Genomic DNA, 20,695 nt, shown 5'->3' with positions numbered 1-20,695 from the left:
GTGGCCATAGGACACACTCCAGAGGTTGGGGAGGAAATGGGAAACGAAAATGGGCACATTCATGCTGATTATAGAGATATTCAGTATTGCACTCATAATATCCCAACCCTCCCCTCCGCCCCAGACTAAGTAAGATCTATGTTAGCGGATAGCAATGAACTAAGGTCATCGTTTTCAAACCTAAAGCCAGACAGCAGTTTTGCAGTGCAATGTAGAAAAAGTATAGATGAAACTGACTCTGACTAGTACAGTATTACCTGAACTACTTTCTATGCTGATCCGAAGAGCAGAGAGGATATCAAAGTCAATCCATTTTATGACTGTCTAGGATGATGAGCTAAAACTCTGCAACTTATTTAAGCCTAAATTATAACATTTGTGTGCTACAAGGCACTTAAATATGTGGCTTGATTTTTGGACATTCTACAGCGCCCATTGATTGAGAAAGTACTGGTTACATTTGTAAATTGAGAGACAGTTAAAGAAATACTAATGGCATCTAGTGTTTCATCTATTCATTATACTGCATAATATCTGTCTGAACATAGACAGATGCAAATGTCCTACTTAACCATAAAACTAGCTTTCCCTCATTCTTATACACATACAACGGTGTCCTAACAAGACAGCTTTGTGTTAAAAGGTTTGGGAGATCTTGCTAGTAGCACAATCTATTCAGAGCATATACAGAAGAGAACAGCAAAATCCCATTTAAGTCTGACATAGCAGGGAAAGATAAACAGACCCCCCTCTGACTAATGAATTCAGGAGCAGCTTCGACTCAGTGCAATTACTAAAGACTCATTTTTAGCCAAGGTATTGAAGACTTAATCGCAGTGCAATTTACCTTATCAGCTTTACCAGATGGTGTCATTTACTTCGGGAAGGTCCGTATCTGTGACTGAGCTTTATTTACCTCACTGCAGTGAATTGTTGTACCTTTAAAGAGGAAAAACTGTAGAATGCCGTAAAGACAAGCAGGGTCACTCTCCAGACTCTGCACCAGCTTACTAGAACACCTCTTTGAAATGTATGGATTCTCTGGGTCAGCCTAATCTGCTTCGCTTGACGACACAGAACAATTGTCAGATCCCTACCTTCAGGTAGATATATATTGGTTTGGACTATAGTTCAAGTGTCAGTGCTATATTTTGTGTCTAATGGTCAAAAAAGATACAGGTTTTGTAGGCAATTTAAACCGCTGTCAGATACTGAGGCAATGTGTTTTAGTAGATTAGACAAGGGACTGGAAGTTGGGAATCCTGGGTCCTACGCCTTCTGCTACTAAGTCACTTGACTGTCAATCTCTCCATCTTTAAAATGGTGATAATAAAACTACAATGAGGTGTCGCTTCCTGGGCCCCTTCACAGGCGCTCAGGTTGCTTGGGAGATAGAAAAGGGAGAATGGCTGTGGGAAAGCAGGAATCCAGAACCAGGCCAAGGAGTTTCTGTTATTCTTTGCTTATGTGAACCTGTTTTTGATTTCCGGTACTGTATTATCTATTGAGGGAAATCCCTAGCTGACATACACCCATTTTGTTTCTGCTGCGGCATTTCACAGGGTTACATTTCCTACCTCACAAAGGTGCTTTGAAGATTACTTAACTTTGCAAAACATGTCAAGCATGCAATACGCTATATAACTGCTTAAAAGTGCCATTTCTATTAGCATTTTACAACAGCTAATTTCCTTCAGCATAGCTGTAATTTGACTATGACAATCCTGGATTTAACTCTTTCCTCTGGGTTATGTTTAGGGTTACCATATTTCCACAATCAAAAAAGAGGACACTGGAGGGGGGGGGAGCCCCGCTATAGCCCCGCCCCTGCCCCGCCCCATCCACTCCCTCCCACTTCCCACCTCCTGACTGCCCCCCTCAGAACCCCCAACCCCCCTTGCTTCTTGTTCCCTGACTGCCCCCTCCTGAGAACCCCCCACCCTAACTGCCCCCCTAGGACCCTACCTGTCCCCTGACTGCCCCGACCCTTATGGGTGGCAGGTTTGTAGAAATTTTGGTGGTGCCCAGAACCCTCCCCCCCAACTCTGTCCCCCCACCTGCCTAAGGCTCTGGGAGGGGGGTTGGGTGGGGGGAGGAGGTCTGGGGTGCAGGTCCTGGGCTGGGGATTAGGGTGCAGGAGGGGTGCAGGGTGCAGGCTCTGGGATGGAGTTTGGGTGCTGGGTGCAGGCTCCAGGCTGGGGCAGGGGGTGGGTGTGCAGGAGGGGGTGAGGGGTGCAGGCTCTGGGATGGAGTTTGGGGGTGGGAGGCAGTGCAAAGGGAGGGGGTGCAGGCTTTGGGAGGGAGTTTGAGGGCAGGAGGGGGTGTGTGGGAAGGGGGAGGGAGTTTGGGGATAGGAGGGAGTGCAGGGGTGAGGGCTGTGGGTCTGAGGATGAGGGGTTCATGATGCAGGAGGGGGCTCAGGGCTGGGGCAGAGGATTAGGTGCGAGGGGATGAGGGGTTTGGGGCATTGGAGAGGCTCAGGGCTAGGGTGGAAGGGCAGGGTAAGGGCAGCCTGCCTTGCCATTAGTGGATGGGGGGCACTAGGACCCTGGGGCAGCAGACAGCAGTTGCTGCCAGAAGCAGGGCTACTCCGGCAGCACAAGCAGGCACGGGAGAGGCGCGCACTGCTTTCTTTCGGGCAGGGACGGGGAGGACCCGCGGTGGGGGAACGCCTGGGGGGCGGGGTGGCAGGTGGAGGCTGGAGCCCGCTCCAGGTAGGGCCGGGGGAGAGACCCAGCTCGAAATATTGCTGGAGCAGGGCCCCCGGCCCTGGATATTGCTGGAGCTCGGGCACCACAAAAGAGTATAACCCGCCGCCTCCCCACCCCATATTCACACCCCCACCCCCAGAACTCCCGACCCATCCAACCCTCCCCCTGCTCCCTGACTGCCCCCCGGGACTCCCCTTACCATGCCCATGCCGGTCAGATGCTGGTGCCTCCATGTGGAGGCAAAACACGCCTCCCCCGCAGAGTGCTGAGGCAGCAGAGGGGGGAGCAGGGGAGGGGCTCTGGCTGCTGGAGGCCAATGGGAGCGGCTCAATCAGGCCCAGCCGCCCAATCAGCCACGCTGCATTCTGCATGGAAGGGAGGGAGGGGAGGGGGGAAAATCCTGAACCTTTTAACCTTGTTACCAATTCCTCCCAGATGGCTATTTAAAGACGAAAAAGCCGGACATATCCGGGGAAATACGAACAGATGGTAACCCTATTATTTTCTTTGCTGATTTTTTTTCAAAATCTCTTTATATACTGTGCTCCCATGACACACAGTTTGTGCCAGGCAGGATGGTAAATGTGTAACTAATTCTGAATGTCATTCTAATCACACAGTGCGAAGTCAGTAAGAGAGTCAGGTTTGCCAGTAAGAGGAAGCATTACATTTTCCTAGATACTATAGGGATGACTCTTGGAGGTCCTTACTGAGTTTGCTCAGTCCTTACTCAGGAAATCTCCCTCTGTAGGTGTTTGCTTGATGAATAGTCTCAGGATTTGGCTTATAGTGAGGGGAAGAAGCATCGACTTTCAAATTTCCCCAGGGGTGTTCGACACCCCCGCTCTGCCCCAGGCCCTGCCCCCACTCCACTCCTTCCCCCAAGGCCCCATCCCTGCCTCTTCCCACCCCCGCTCCACCCCCAACATGCCTCTTCCCACCCCATTCCGCCCCCTCCCCCTCACGTGCCCTGCCCTTGCTCCACCCCCTACCCCCAGCACCTCCTGCCCGCTGCTAAACAGCTGATCTGCTGGTGGGCGAGAGGCACTGGGGGGGGGGAGGAGGAGCTGATCGGGGGGGGCTGCTGCTGGGTGCTGAGCCACCACTATTTTTTTCCCATGGGTGCTCCAACCCATGGTGAGGGGCACAACAGATGGAAGATAGTGGTGTGGTTTGTCATCTTTTTTCGGTGCTTCCTGACAGGAGGGGGCCTTTCCCAGCCTGGTGAGGTGTCCAAGTGTCTCCTTCAAAGGGCTGAAGACCCTCAATTCTCAATGGGCCAAAGAGTGTGGTCCTCAGCTTTTCCTAAGGCAATGGGAGTTTGGCTAACAACTGAGTAAGGACCTCAGGATTTGGCTGGGTCACTGACATTAATGGCTATGGAAGGTGCTCAGCACCTTGAGGAATCAAGCCCACATAATTCCAGGCACTGTTAGGTTTTCACTCTTTCTTTTATAGACTTTATCCTGCACCAGTAAAATGAGTGGGAGTTTTGTCATTGATTTCTGTGGTGCAGAATTGAGTCTACATTGCCTGCCATTTCCCTTCTCAGTGGAAAATGGTGGGCCATATAGCTGTAACATACATATTTTATAGTAACAACACTATCTTTCTGGGCATAATAGAGCTGAGGAAGATGTACGGGAAGGACCTTGGGTTTCTAACAGTGGTGATATGTCTGTTTGAGGCGAGAAGAAAGTGTAATCCTCACTTTTGGAAAAAGTTAGGAATACCTGGGCTGCTATTTAAAAGCAGTGTAGTCCCAAGGTAATGCTGACGAATCACTGCCGCTCACAAGATGTCCCTGTGAAGTCATTTACAACACTGATTAGAGGGTTTCAGTGAGGGTGATTGGTGCAAATTAGATTTTATTTAGAATTAGACACCGTACAGCTCTTGGCAAGAAATGAACTTGCAGATTAAACTGTCTTGTAATGTAATTACATGGCTTTGTACTATGAATCAGTTTAGAAATCGAAATGCTTATTTGAATAAAGAATAAAGGTGTTTTTTTTTTAAAGAAATGCGCCATTCAGGGAATAGCATCAGTGTACAAATAAGGGGCAGTAGTGATGTTTTGGTTTCATCCAAAGAGGTATTTCATTCTAAGCCCATTTTCAGGTGCATAAATCTTCCATTGCCAGGTTTCCAGTTATTTGAGTTTTGGAAGATATTTTTCAGGCTTAAATGTTTTTTGTTTTAACCCTTCTTCATGTGGGAAAATCAAATGACTTCATATTAAAAATTCATACTTGCCACGGGCTTAGTCCTCAGTTATATCGTTTGAAAAGTGTAGCTTAGATGGCACAAAGTTGTAATTTTTGGAGTCCTGTGGGTTGTGCATGAGATTCTCCTCTAAATGTTTAATGACACACAGGGCATAGCTGTCATTATACTCTCTCTCCACACACAGTGAAATAAACACACGGCCAGTAGTGCATTTGCTGATGTAAACTACCCACTCTAGATTTGGCTTGTTTCCTAAAGTGACTGTCATGCTCTTGAAAAGAGATGCATTGACAGCCCTGGAGACCAAAGTCCTGGATTTAACCACAGAACAGCAATGATAGTGTAAGTTTACCCAGACTGTCCCCAGATTGGGCCTCCACTCAGACTTGAAGGGGCAACCTCTAGGCATGGGCAAGAATCTCCATGCCTCTTCAGTCTGCGGCCTTTGACACGTAGGCCAGCTACACCTGGTTTGCCAGGACTGGGGAAGCTGCATATAGCAGAGTTCTGAAAAATCAAGCCTCATATGTCTACCAGGAAACTCTGGCTATGCATTGAACTATTCCTAGAGAATCTGGTCCACTTGAATTAGCATTTTACTTGTCTTTTAGTGGAGAGGATTAGCTTAGCCATTGAGCTGATGGGTTGGACAACAGCAAGTCATGCTCTATACTAGAAATTAAAGGACAGTGATTCACTTAGATTGTTGTCCTCACCCCCATCAGTTAAACGTGATACAGATAGATAGGTGATGGCACATTGTCTAGAGAAACAAACAGGGAACCAGGAATTGACAAGTTCTAAGCATGGCTCTAAAATTGGCATTGAGCTACACACTTAAACTACCTGGGCCAAACTCAGGCCTGGCTTAAGCAGGTTTAAATTCAGTAAACTGAATGGCATTGCACCCACTTACACCAGGCCTGTGTTTGCTTCTCTGCACCCTCTTTCCTCCTCCATACACTGGGCATAAGACTTCACAAGGGGGTTATGAGCGTTAACTAATGTCTCTCAAGTGCTTCAGTGGTGCACTATACAGTAAGTGCTAAGCACTCTTATAACCCCAAGTAGCAAGCTATAACTCTGAACCTGCATAGAATTGGGAAATAAAATGGTAACTTGTTTATAACATGCCATAACTTGTGAGGGTGGGCCAGATTCAGACGGGTGGCTGTCCCATGGCTTTTAGTTACAGTCCAAGGTTGTGGAAGTGCAGGGAAGGAAACCAATTGGCCTTGCTAAGATAGTGTGTGTGGGGGAGGAGTGTGTGGATGGAATTATGTTACAGCTTTAATTATGTGTAATATAAACAAATATTCACATCATTTCAGAACTGGGCTAACGTCATCTTTGGTGTAACATTAGTGAAGTCAACAGAGCAGTTACAGCAGTTACGGATTTGTCCAAGCGCCTTTGCACGCTGATTACTCTGAAGGTGTTGTTTGCACAGATCAGCATACTGTACTGTCAGTCCCCAAAGCAACACCAGCTGGCAGCTGCTAGGAACACACATGCTGTGTCACACTAGAGAGGATGATGAGTGTCAATTGTGTAGTATCATTAATCAGATGAAATGGATTTGATTAATTAAAATGCTAATTCAATCTAAAATGATGGGCTTTTCATAGCATGTATCTGTAAAATGTCAGTGGAGAGGCAGGCATTAGTATTTTGGTGCTTGACTTCAAGTGTGTGGTTCGGGAAAGGGAGAAAGAAATACCAGCAGTAATTTAATATCTTCTGAAATTAGATTATTCTTGATGCTGGGGGCTCTTTCTGGGCTGGAAAATCTCATCATCAACAGCCTGTTAAAGCTAATTGTGATATTTAACCCCCCACTTGCTGCCCTGGAGCACATGCATGGTTTCCTGAGATGAAAGGAAGGTAAGTAAACATTCATGTACTCCTACCTACAACAGGAGGACATACAGGACAGAATTGACTGTACAGAGACAATCTGTTTCAAACACTGTTCCCTGCCCTGAATACTGGTGAATTTAGTGCTTCCCTTGACTGTACTTAGAAGACATACTGTGAAAAAGGGCAAGAGGCCTCCTAGTGTTCAGCTACCACAGGGAGGAGTGCAGTGGAAATGCCTAGATAAGTAGACGGTGCATGGCTGAGCCAACTCACTTCGTCCAGAGCGGACAGAGGGGATGCTGGTAAACTGGAAGATCTGGCCAGGTTATCGCCCCTTTTGGTGTTTGCCTGTCAGCTATCACTCAGGTGCCCATCCTGGGGACACTGTAGGGGCCCCATTTGCTGTTGGATGGTCACACAGCAGCAGTATCCAGGAAGGCTTTTCCTACTTGTGCCTGGCCAGAAGATTGTGACTTTTTCTGAAGGGCAGGACTTAGGGCTCAGAGCCTCAAAGGTATTTAGGCACCTAGCTCCCATTGATTTCAGCTTTGGGTGCCTGACTGGCAGGCCGGAGGGAGGCACCTATCTCCACTCAGGATTCACATACATGAACCCACGCCTGGAGTTAGGCACTCGGGTCAGGTCAGCCCTTTCTCATGAGCAAGAGAGCTACCCACCCTGCTATAGCCAATGGCTCAATTAGAACTCCCACCTGGGACGTAAGAGAGTCAGGTTTAAGTCCCTGCTCCAATCAATATTTATTTATACAATGTAGAACATCAACACCCACACCTGCCAGCCTAGAATAACCAATAGTTTGATAGTTGGAAACTCTGCTGGAATATAGGAGACTTAGGTTCAAGTTCCTGCTATGAATCCAGCAGAAAAAAGATTTGAATCTGGGTGTCCCAGGTGAGTGCCCTAACCCCTGGGCTCTTGCTCAGATCATGCCTACCAGATTGGACCCTTCAGGTGAGATAGGCAGGGAACACCTAGTTTGTGAATCCCACCAGGAGTTAGGTGCCGAGCTGCTTGGTGGTGGCAGAACTTAGGTGGCTGTGTGCATGGCCAGGGGCAGAAATTGAGGTGTCCAGGGGACTTTAGGCACCTACAGGGTTAGGTGGCAGCTGAGAGGTGGTTTTGGGAATGCCACTAGATGCTGGACTTAGTGGCAATTAGGCACCTAGGCCCCCTTTGTGAATCTAGCCCTTAGTGGGTGGGTTTTAAGCTACAGTGACTGGTGATCAAATGATGTGCAGCAGGAAAAGACAGCTACCTTTTCCGTAACTGGTGTTCTTCAAGATGTGTTGTTTATGTCTATTCCACAGTAAGTGTGCGTGCTTGCCACGTGCACCGGTGCTGGAAGTTTTTCCCCTAGCAGGACCTGTAGGGGAGCTCCCCAGCAACCCCTGGAATGGCACCTCCATGGTACAGTATAAGGGGTGCTGCGCACTCCCTCCCACCCCCACCCCAGTTCTTCTTGGCAGACAACTCCGACAGAGGGGAAAGCGGGCAGGATGTGGAATAGACATGAGCAACACATCTCAGAGAACACCAGTTATGGAAAACATAACTGTCTTTTCTTCTTCGAGTGATTGCTCAGGTGTATTCCACAGTAGCTATATCTGTTGGAGGTGGGTAGGAGTTCACAAATTCTCGGGATGGAGCACAGCCCTGCCGAACCGAGCATCATCCCTGGTCTGGGAGACGATCACATAATGCGAGGTGAAAGTGTGAACAGAAGACGACGTAGCAGCCCTACAAATGTCCTGGATGGGGACATGGGCCAAAAAGGCAGCCGACAAGGCCTTGAGTCGAGTGCGCCTTCACAATTGGTGGCGGAGGGATTCCTGCCAGGCCATAATAGGTAAGGATGCCCGAGGTGATCCAGTTGGAGAGCCGCCGAGTGGAGAGCGGCCGACCTTTCATGCGCTCGGCCAAGGAGATGAACAGTTGTGAGGACTTTCTGAATGGCTTAGTCCGCTCCAGGTAGAAAGCCAGAACCCGTCTCACATCCAGCATGTGGAAGTGGCGCTCTTCACTGGACGCATGGGGCTTGGGGCAGAGGACTGGCAAAAAAAGGTCCTGACCCATCTGATAGGCAGAGGAGGAATGAAGGGTGTGGGCGGAGCTGGACCTTATCTTTATGAAACACCATGTACGGGGGCTCGGAGGTCAGGGCCCTGAGTTCCGAGACCCGCCTAACCGATGTGATCGCAACCAGGAAGGCCACCTTCCACGAGAGGTGTGACCAGGAGCATGTGGCTAGCGGCTCAAACGGGGGCCCCCATGAGACGGGCCAACACCAGGTTTAGGTCCCACTGTGGAACAGGGGGCCTAACATAAGGGAAGAGACTTAAGGAATCCCTTAAGGAATCTGCCAGTCATAGCATGAGAGAATACGGTGTGGCCCTGCACCGGCGGATGGAAGGCCGATATGGCCGCCAGGTGCACCTTGACTGATGAGGGCACCAGGCCCTGGGCTCTAAGGTGAAGCGGGTAGTCCAGAATAAGCTGGATCGGGGCGGCCACCGGGGAAACGCCCCATTCGTCCGCCATCTGGAAAACCAAGACCACTTTGCCAAGTAGGCTCGGCATGTGGGGGGGCAGCCTGCTTTCTAGGAGGACGCGCTGAACCCCTTCTGAGCACCGCGAGGCTCGTGAGGGTCCAGTACCAATGCTGTCTGGGCCATGCTGGGGCAATTAGAAGGACCCAGGCCTTGTCCAGCCTTATCTTAACCAGGACCTTGCCGATCAGTGGGAACAGGGGAAAGGCATAGAGAAACTGGCTTGATCAGGACAGGAGGAAGACATCGGAGATTCCGCCCTGTCCAGCCCCCCCAGAGCAGAACCAGGGACAGCGACGGTTCTGCCGAGTCGCGAACAGTCCACCTGGAGAGTTCCTCACACTTGGAAAAGTCTGTGTACCACCTCTGGGTGGAGAGACCACTCGTGCTGAGAGAAGTCCCTGCTCAAGCAATCTGCCCACGCATTCTGGGCGCCCGGCAGATGGAAGGCCTGTAGGCAGATGTTGTGTGCTATCCAAAAGTCCCACAGCCTGAGGGCTTCGTGGCAGAGGGCAGAGGATCGGGCCCCGCCCTGCCTATTCATATAGAACATCGAGGCCGTGTTGTCCATGAGGACCCTGACCACTTGGCCCTCCAGGTGTAAGCGGAAGGCCATGCGCCGCCAGCCATACCGCCCTGAGCTCCTTGACATTTATGTGGAGGGTCAGATCCTAAGCCGACCACAGACCTTGGGTCTGAACGTTCCCCACATGGGCCCCCCATCCCAGGTCCGATGTGTTGGACACCAGTTCCAGCGACGGGAACCTGCCTCTGAACGGGACCCCTTGGAGCATGTTTCTCGGGGAGGACCACCACCGTAGGAGGTGATCACTGGCTCGGGTACCGTGAGGACTTTGTCCATCCTTTCCCTGGCCTGGGAGAACTCCGAGGCCAACCAGAGCTGGATGGGCCTCATCCTGAGTCTGGCATGACAGACCACAAACGTGCACACCGACATGTAACCCAAGAGCTGGAGGCACACTCGGGCTGTTGTCAACGGAAACCTTGTGACCACGTCGATGAGCCCCTTCAGGGTCTCAAACCTGTATGGCGGGAGGGAGGCTTTGGCTGATGAGGCATCCAGGACCACCCCAATAAACTCTATGCGTTGTACCGGAACTAACGTGGACTTGGTGTTGTTTACCAACAGGTCCAAAGTGGTGCACATGGACAGAAGGAGCACCATGTGATCCTGCACCTGCAATCAAGAGCTGCCCTTGACCAACCAGTCGTCCAGATTGGGGAAGATCTGGACCCCCCGGCGCCTGAGGTAGGCTACCACCGACATACATTTTGTGAATACGTTGGGGGAGTGGACAGGCCAAACGGAAGGACCGTAAATTAGTAGTGTTCCTGCCCCACCATGAAACGGAGGAAGCGTCTGTGCCTCTTGAATATATGAATGTGAAAGTACGCGTCCTGCAGATCGAGGGCGGCGTACCAGTCCCCAGGATCCAGAGAGGGGATGATGGAGGCCAGGGAGACCATGCAGAACTTGAGCTTCACCATGTACTGATTGGGCCTGAGCCCCGCTTTGGCCTTCAAGATAAGGAAATAGCGGGAGTAGTATCCTTGCCTTTGAACTCCCCCGGTACCACTTCCACCGCTCCTAGGCCCAGGAGCTGCCCCACCTCCTGCTCGAGCAGAGCCTCATGCGAGGGGTCCCCCCAGAGGGCCGGTGGTGGGGGGTGGTTGGTGGTTGGGCAGGAAGGAAGTAAACTGGAGGGTGTAGCCCCGGGAGATGGTGTTGAGGACCCATCGGTCTGAGGTCAGCCGCGACCACTCCGGGAGGAAAGCACACAACCGATTGGAGAAGGGAAGTTTTATTGAGGGTAGATCCCTGATGAGAACTGGCAGGGCTCCCCTGGGCATCCCGTCAATACTGCCTTTTCCCTGCTTGCTTGCCCTTGGAGGACCCAGACTGGTGGGCAGGCCAAGACTGCCTCTGTGGGCACCTCTTATAGTCCCACAACTTCTTATAAGTGGTCTCGTACTTTGACTGGGTGGCCTGAGCAGGAGTCTGCTGCGGCTTGAACTTAGGTTTAGCCGGAGCCGGAACATAGAGACCCAGAGTCTGGAGAGTAGTGCAGGAGTCTTTCAGGCCATGCAGCTTTGTATCCGTTTGTTCTGCAAACAGAGCTTTGCCGTCAAACGGGAGGTCCTGCAGGGAGGTCTGCGCCTCACTGGACAGCCCACAGAGCAGGAGCCATGATGCCCTTCTCATGGACACCGCGGAGGCCATGGATCGCGTGGCCGTGTCCAGTGCATCCAACGCTGCCTGTAGGATTGCCCTGGCAGCCGCTGTGCCCTCCTCCACCAGCGCTTTGAACTCCTTCCTGTCGTGCTCCTCGAACTTGGGCAGGGAACCCCTCAGATTAAACTCATACCAGCCCAGGAGAGCCTGGTGGTTCGCCACCCATAACTGGGAGCTCAAGAACGAATAAATTTTCCTTCCAAATGAGTCCAGTCTCCTTGAATCTTTATTTTTTGGGGTAGCAGCTGATTGGCCCTGCCATTCCCTGTGGTTGACTGACTTGACCACCAGGGAGTTAGGAGCAGGGTGGGTGTATAAGTATTCATGCCCCTTGCTGGGTACACAATACTTGTGTTCCGCTCTCTTAGAGATGGGGCCAATGAGGCCAGGATTTGCCACAGGGCATTTGAAATTTTGGCCACCCCTTTGGCCACCCCAGAGAGGCAAGGCCACCCTGCCTGATGCCGAGGAGGACAATACATTAAACAGGGAGGCCGAGGCCTCCTCCATCTCCTCTGCTTGGAGGTGGAGGCTTGATGCCACCCTTTGTGGGCCCTCAAGTCTTCCTGTGGGACGGAGGGAGGAGGGGCCATAATCGTCTCATCCAGGGAGGGGGAGGAGGCCGCGCGGTACTTTGGGTGTCCACCGGTATCGGAGGGTCCACCACCTGGTCGGTCTCCGGGCACAGTGCCGAGGATGTACGTCCCACCGACTCCTTCCTCGGAGGTCTGGAGAGGGAGGCTGATGGTCCTTCTGAGGCTCTGACCACCGAGTGAGCCCCCACTGGGGGCTGTGTCGGGGACCACGGTGCCCACTGGTACCATTGGGCTGGCCACGGGGCCCGGTGCCGCTGCACCTTCTGTGGCACCGGCAGAGCTGGCTGTTCAGCCTGGCCCATCGATGGACGACTACGAAGGCCTGCTCTGAAAGGGCCGGGCTATTCCGCTCGACTTGAGTTGGAGGCCTAGAGGATGGTGGGGATTGAGGACTGCCCGACATGGGTCTAGCCTCTGTCCCGGGTTTACTCTGGTGCTGCGGCGAAACAGGCCTCTTTCTAGCCTTCTTGGCATGCCCCGTGGACAGGGAGCAGTGCCGACTAGGTGATGGTGCTGAAAGGTCACCATGCACCGACATTGCGGTGCCCGGTGCTGACTTGGAGCGGAGCACCGGAGCCGGAGTCAGCGCCGACTCCATCAGAGCCTAACGTCCCTCTATCTTGGTCCGAGGCTTAAACGACTAGCAAATCTTGCAGCGATCGCTGAGATGGGTTTCCCCCACACAGCGCAGACAGTCCGCGTGCAGATCACTCACTGGCATAGATCGCCTACAAGTGTCAGATGACTTAAAACCCGGGGCACAGGGCATAGCCCTGCCCAGGCGCTCTAGCTAAACTAAACTAAACTAACTACAGGTACCATACACTGAATGAACAAGCAGTTTGGGGATGAACTACAGCAAAGCTGGAGCAGAGCGGTTCCGAAGCACCTTCACTGGTGGCAAGAAGGACCTGAGGGTGGGGGGAGTGTGCTGCACCCCTTATACCACGCCATGGAGGCGCCACTCCAGGGGTCACTAGGGCGTTCCCCTATAGGTACTGCTAGGGGGAAAACTTCTGACACCGGTGCACGTGGCGAGCACGCACACCTACAGTGGAATAAACATGAACAATCACTCGAAGAAGAAGAAATGCTGCTGTTCTGGTTTATTTTTGTTTTGCATTGCCTAACTTTGTGTGTTTTTAAATGTATGTCTTGGGTGCCCTTTGGAGTGAAGTTTGCATAAAGCTGAAACAGAAATAAACCAGTGACTGGTATCATGGAGCAGGTTGGTTGACAAAAATGCTTCATAGGCTGTCAAAGCAGATATCCTGAATTTTATGGCTATGGAATGAAAACTATAGTTCATTCTGCTATACACTTGCTGTTGAATTAGACCCTTGCTAATTTGCTAGACCCTAATGACTTGTTCATTACTACTGAATATCAATGGTCCTATACATTAGATAATATCATCCTGACAATCAGTATCATTCTGAACATGTTACACTGGTAAAACCTAACAGCCAGAACTAGGGATTGTATTGTTATGTGAAACCTGACATGTAGAACTAAGATTTTTACTCAGCAGAAATAAAAGCATAAATGAAAGATGGATGAGCCAGAATGATCTAAGACAGGGGCGGGCAAACTTTTTGGCCCGAGGGCCACATTGGGGTTGCAAAACTGTATGGAGAGCCGGGTAGGGAAGGTTGTGCCTCCCCAAACAGCCTGGCCCCCGCCCCCTCCCTCTTCCCGCCCCCTGACTGCCCCCCTCAGAACCCCTGACCTATCCAACCCCCCCTGCTCCTTGTCCCCTAACTGCCCCCTCCCAGGGCCCCCTGCCCCTAACCGCCCCCTGCCCCCCCATCCAACCCTCCTGCTCCCAGTCTCCTGACTGCCCCGACCCCATCCACACCCCCGACCCCTGACAGGCCCCCTGGGACCCCACGCCTATCCAACCCCCCCCGTTCCCCGTCCCCTCCACCCCATTCAACCATCCCCTCCTCCCTGTCCCTTGACTGCCCCCTGGAGCCCTCCGCCCCTTATACAACCCCCCGGCCACGGCCCACTTACCATGCCATGCAGAGCAGCATGTCTGGCTGCTGCACCAGCCAGAGCCAGACACGCTGCCGCTCTACTCAGCAGGAGTGCGCAGCTCCACCGCCCAGAGCGCTGCCCGCGCGGCGGCATAGCTCTGCAGGGGCCGGGGGGACAGTGGGGGAGAGGCCGGGGGCTAGCCTCCCCCGCCGGGAGCTCAAGGGCCGGGCACAACAGTCCCGCGGGCCGTAGTTTGCCCACCTCTGATCTAAGAACTGACAGCCCAATGACTAGTAATGACTAGAACGACTTTTCTATTTGTGATTTAAGCATGTGTCTGATATAAAGACAGAGCATGAATCACTAACATAGGCCTGTAAATATCCTAAAACCTTGGGAAATTATAAAGGACAGGAGCTGTAACTGACAAACAAAAGAAGTGATAACAAACATGGTGAGAGTGTTAAAGTACTGACTCATCAGAGAATAAAACGCATTCTTGGTTACCCAGGATAATTCTGATGTAGTAGATTAAACCAGCATTATGGGTGCAATTTTGAAGATTTCTCTGTTAATAGAGTGATTGTCTCTTCAGGTCTAATGTGGGCTTGCAACCGTCATTTTCACATTGGGCAAAATAAGAGTATCATCAATAATAACTTGACAGTCTATGATACTGAGACTTTTTTAACTGGTTGGCAGATATGTTAAAGGAAATTGACCTTAAATGCGTAAGAAATAATACTCTATTATGCTTTAAAAAATGAAGGCAAAGATATTAGATGCTATTGAGTCAGCAGCCTGCTAAGTGGCACTCCTCACTATGGACCGCCTCCTACTTTAAGAGAAGTCAATAATTTCCAGGGACCAGACTGACTGTTCCACCCTGTAATATCTTATGTCTCTAGCTGATTTCATTATACACATCAATAATGACTCTCCATTCGCTCAGTCCCTTTGTCTTCATAACAACCACGGAACTTTCACGCGTCGGTTAAAGGGTCTGAAATTTGGGAGTTTGAAGAGAACCCGGCAAACAGGTCGATTGCAGTCTTTTTAGTGGAGATACTACAGCTCTGCTCCTCTCGGCTTAGTGTGGCTGACTGCTGGGAACTCTGATGGCAGCAGCTTGCCATGCTATCACACAGCAACGGAGTAGTAAGGCATGGGTGAGGCAAAAAAATAAAGGAGAAAATAGCAATAAGAAAGTGACTCCGTTGCTGTGTGATAGCATGGCAAGCTGCTGCCATCAGAGTTCCCAGCAGTCAGCCACACTAAGCCGCTTCCTACTTTTACTTGGCTGGCTACGGGCACAATAATAACCCAGCAAATACTTTAGAAATTTAGAAAACCACCAACCACCATGAATTGTTTTTTGTTACATCCCTTAGCAATCTGTCCCTTGCTGCAGCTGTTCCTGTGGGTCTGCAAATACAGGATCGTGTGTCCTGTATTTGCAACATTCATGAAAATAGGGCAGAGCTCTAGTCTTCTGTCAGAGACAGAGGACACAAAAAAGTGCAGTGCAGATTTGTGGGACTTTAAAAAAAAAAAAGATAAAAAATTATGGGCTATAGAGGGCATGAGATGGAGAAACTTGCATGCCGGGAACATGACCCTTTGCTCCCAGAGATCCCTGGGTGAGTCATTTTTATCCCACAACAAATTGCAGACTTCTTACTAAATTTATATTGAAACTGAACTTTAAAAAAAAAGTAGATTGAGACTTCTTCAAGCTTTAACTGCAGCTGAGGAAACAGAGGAAAAGGATGAATAAGTTATAATGAATGACATTCAAATCTCAGCAGTTGGCATTCCATAGGGCATCACTCCGGTTACTATCTCCTACGTTTGGAAAGTTAGCATGGTTTCAAGGTAAAGGCTGAATTTGTAAGGGTGTCCACTGTATAGTGAGAGACTTTATACCTACTCTGCATTTCAAAAAAACAAAACAAAACAAAAAAAAACCCAGAAGCCCAAGACACCAAAGCTTTGGGGCAACATTGATTTGCTTCAGTTAGAGAAGCTAAAACAAAAAAGAGTGGAGGGTATTGCTGCAGATAGAAAAGGTAGTAGGTGAACGTACACCAGAAGCTAGCGATGAAGCAGCTGGGAGACAAATACCACCCAGGCATATTATCTGATGGGGAGGTGGGGAGTACCAGAAGAGGGCTTTTAAGTCATTGAAAACATTTTAGTGAGGACGTATGGTTAGGGGAAGTATACTGCCGCACAATTGTACAACAGCCCCATTAATTGCTGGGTTTTGCTACTATTGTTCAAGCAGGTTAATGTAAAACAGAGAATACACAAGACTATTTGGCACAGACCTAACTTACATCACTCTAAAAGTCTGGCATATATGAACTTGTCTATAGCTTTGAAATATTGCCATCCGATGTTTTCCTAAACAACGCTGAGTCCTCACTTCGCCCTGGCAAGAGGCCTGACATAAACTGGCCTACATAACCACAAGTGCTAAATTTCTCCTCACATAAACTCTTCACTAGATATCTCTTGCCTTAGGGCTTGTCTACACCGTCAGTTTACGAGCAGTGAGTGGGGTGTAAACCTACAGTGTAGTAGCCTGCTGTGTGGCTGTGTGGATTTTGCCAGTGTGCACTAATAGTACAACAGTGCATTGTAACATACTGCTGTTTTGAACCCTACCGCACACGGTAAGTTCCATAGTGTTTCAGAGAAGTAGGTCAAAGCACTCTATGGTACTATTAGTACATAGTAGCAGGGTCCATATGGTGAGTTAGTGTGTTACCAGGCTAGTGCACTGAACATTCACACACTGGCTTGCTGTGCACTAAGTCTCTGTCTGGACAAGCCATTTGTCACTTAGAAGACAACAATTACATCTAAACATCATGGCAAAGCTTGGAACTAAATTACATTCTAGGCCCAGTGGTACCGAGATACCAAATGAGATAGTTGGCGCATTGTGCAGGGCTTTGTGTTTAAGCTTGTAAAACATCATTTTATTAGTAGCACAATTAATTCTGAATGAATAATGTATTGTCCCTAGTTATTGGAATACTTGCCAGCAGCAAGCAGTCATTTTTGTTTTCTCTTTACTGTGTAGTGTGGTCCAGAATGCGTGGAGCAGAGGTGGGAGCGAAGACTTGCGTTCTGGTTCTGCCATCAACTCATTGTGTGACCTTTGGAAGGTCCTTAACCAATCTGTGCCTCAATTTATCCTTCTATAAAATGGGTATCATTTACCTACCTTACAGCTATGTTCTGAGGCTTGATTTTATATATGGAAAGTACTATACAGATCACTTTAAAAGCCATTTGCCTACGTAATGTTAGAAAGTAGAGGCTAGAGCCTCAAATGCTTGAGGGCAAGATGTGTGTCCCTTTGCTGGCACAAAGCAGCCTCTGGAGGATTTCCCAGAGTAAGGGAAACCTCAGATGTTATAGAGCCATCTGTGGCAGGATGGCTTAGGGGACTGGGAAGGGGCTCCATGGCCATTTGCCTGGGGGCTTGTCTGCAGGAAGTGTCTTGTGGGTAAGAGGCTGGACTGCAACGCGGGAGACCCAAGTTCAATAGGGGGAAGGGATAGCTCAGTGGTTTGAGCATTGGTCTGCTAAACCCAGGGTTGTGAGTTCAATCCTTAAGGGGGCCACTTAGGGATCTGGGGCAAAATCAATATTTGGTCCTGCTAGTGAAGGCAGGGGGCTGGACTCAATGACCTTCCAAGGTCCCTTCCAGTTCTAGGAGATAGGATATCTCAATTAATTAAGAAGATCCTGTCTCCTCCCTCAACAGCCAGCACAGAGGGTGTGGACAGGATGTCTTTATATGCCATGGATCACTAGCCTGGGGGACCTCAGGAGCGGAGAGGAGGAGATGGGACAGGACACACTGGCTGAGTACAGATGTAGCTAGGATTAGGAGAACACAAAGATAGCTTAAATCCACATTTGCATCCCCCTCCCACACTGTATTGATCTCTTTTTGGCCTTTGATTACATTTCTTTTTCTACTTCCTATTCCTAGATTTCCTGCCCCCTCCCTCTGGCTGAAAAACTTTGTAACCTTTATCTAAGGATAAGCTCTTCAGCCTCTTTTTGTAAAGGAGAAGGAAGTGTTAGGGCTTTCAGCCATATAAATGTAGTTTGCCACCCCCACCCACTTTCATCTCTTAATGCATCTGTCTTATGCATTTATAATGCACCCAGCATCATTGTATCTAGGGCCCTACACATAATTTATAAAGCAGCATTCATCCAACAAGTTTATTCTCCTTATGCTTCCATAGGTGTTGCCACTCTAAACAGGGCCATTCTTTTGTTTGCAGGGGAGGCATGTTCCATTGTTGCCCCTAGTGCAAGGAAGTTTGTACAAAAGCTGGAGCCTTGCAGCCTCACGGGGACAGAAGTCAGGCACACACTGAGCACTGGCTGTAGAACTCCCTGCCATCTCCAGTGCCTGTCTGTCTCTCCCAACAGTTTGGTTGAGCTGTGCTTCAGCATTGTCATGGATCACAGCTGTCTGGGCAAACTCAGAGGTGTTTTTTTTTTTTTTTTTTTTTTTTTTGAGGGAACAAACCAGGACACTGATGTCTTCAAGATCCTGAAGCTAATCTCTGAAGTGGATTCTTCACTGGTTGGGATAGCAATATAGCACACTGGAGGATGCATTCCTCGCTGTAGGCTAGTATTGTCTAATAGATAGGAAGGAGCGTCTCCCTTCATTTCAGAGAGAGAATGCTATAGTAGTCTAGCCTAGAATTGAGGGATACTTGATTACCATGCCTATGTCCGCATCTGCTAAGGGAGTACAGCCTCTCAGCCAGCTGAACAGGACAAGGATCACTGAACAATTGAGTCATTTCTCACCTTTTTGCTTGTTAAGCACTTACCTTACCCTTGTCTCTGCAATTGTTCACTACTTTTGCTTGCCTTATTCACTTTTTTAAATGTCTTTTGAGCCCTTCATGCTGGGAGTAGATTTTCCTTCTATGTTATCAAGAAGATGGCCAATGTTATCAGCGAGGCAATTGGATGGTACAAGTACTAGCCCCACAGTCAGTTCCTGCATTGCTGCAGCCATTCTATGAGACCTTAGGCAAGTCGCTTAGTCTCTTTACCTGCAACACAGGACCAATAATACTTCCCTACCTCCCAGAGGTGTTGTGAGCATAAATTATTAAAGATCATAAGTTTCAGAGCGGTAGCCGTGTTAGTCTGTATCAGCAAAAACAACAAGGAGTCCTTGTGGCACCTTAGAGACTAACAAAATTTATTTGGGCATAAGCTTTTGTGGGCTAGAACCCACTTCATCGGATGAATGAAGTGAAAAATACAGGAGCAGGTATAAATACATGAAAGGATGGGGGTTGCTTTGCCAAGTGTGAGGCCACTCTAATGAGATAAGTCAATTAACAGCAGGATACCAAGGGAGGAAAAATAACTTTTGAAGTGGTAAGAGAGTGGCCCATTACAGACAGTTGACAAGAAGGTGTGAGTAACGGTTGGGAGAAATTAGTATTGGAGAAATTAAGTTTAGGTTTTGTAATGATCCAACCACTCCCAGTATTTATTCAGGCCTAATCTGAGGGTATCCAGTTTGCAAATTGATTCCAGTTCTGCAGCTTCACGTTGACGACTGTTTTTGAAGTTTTTTTGTTGAAGAATTGCCATTTTTAGGTCTGTTATTGAGTGACCAGAGAGATTGAAGTGTTCTCCTACTGGTTTTTGAATGTTATGATTCCTGATGTCAGATTTGTGTCCATTTATTCTTTTGTGTCGATCCAGAATTCTTCATTGCCCCTCTATTATTCTATATATTGTTTGGTTTTATGCATCTTGCATTTTATCTAGGTTATCAAATATGGCTATTTCTGAAAAACTTATGAGAGAGAGTTTTGCATGCTTCCTCTGTATTTTTTCAGTCTCAACTTCCTAATCAAAGGCTGGATTATTTCTTCAACTGCCTTTTCTGAAATACAAGGGCAGAGCTATTTTAACCTGCTGTTCAAATTGAATGCTCTCCCTGAAAGTCATTTCTGTTTACATTACTGTGCTGTTAGCTAGGTATGCTTTTATGTGAAGGATACATTTGCTTTCCAATTGCATAATACATTTAACAACATCTAAGGAAAAAAAAAGAGTTACCTTTTCTGTAACTGGTGTTCTTGGAGATGTGTTGCTCATGTCCATTCCATATTAGGTGTGTGTGCTTGCCACATGCACCGGTGCCAGAAGCTTTTCCCTTAGCAATATCCATAGGGAACCGGCTCTGGCGTCCTCTGGAGTGGTGCCTGCATGGCGTGGTATAAGGGGCCCCCCCACCCTCAGTTCCTTCTTGCCGAAAACTCCGACAGTGGGGAAGGAGGGCGGGTTATGGAACGGACATGAGCAACACAACCAGAACAGTAGATATGGAAAAGGTAACAGTCTTTTCTTCTTCAAGTGCTTGCTCATGTCCATTCCATATTAGGTGACTCCCAAGCAGTACTCCTGGAGGTGGGTAGGAATTCA

The 20,695-nt window shown here is 49.1% G+C and overlaps 1 protein-coding gene across 2 annotated transcripts in view; it reads left to right on the top strand.

Annotated features, from left to right (window-relative positions):
* Positions 1 to 11,826, top strand: part of LOC101935706 (uncharacterized) — a 117,441-nt gene extending 105,615 nt beyond the window's left edge. Inside the window, exons 11-12 of one of the 2 annotated variants that reach the window (XR_010590266.1) lie at positions 10,518 to 10,637; positions 11,505 to 11,826. The gene's annotated coding sequence lies outside the window, so the exon portion shown is untranslated. Of the gene's footprint in view, positions 1 to 10,517; positions 10,638 to 11,504 lie in introns of those variants that run through there. The other variant, XM_065556561.1, reaches the window with a different exon arrangement.
* The last annotated feature ends 8,869 nt before the right edge of the window (positions 11,827 to 20,695 follow it).

This window comes from Chrysemys picta, chromosome 1 (genome assembly GCF_011386835.1).
Source record: "Chrysemys picta bellii isolate R12L10 chromosome 1, ASM1138683v2, whole genome shotgun sequence".
Lineage (NCBI taxonomy): Eukaryota > Metazoa > Chordata > Testudines > Emydidae > Chrysemys > Chrysemys picta.
This window is presented reverse-complemented; position numbering and strand designations above follow the sequence as displayed.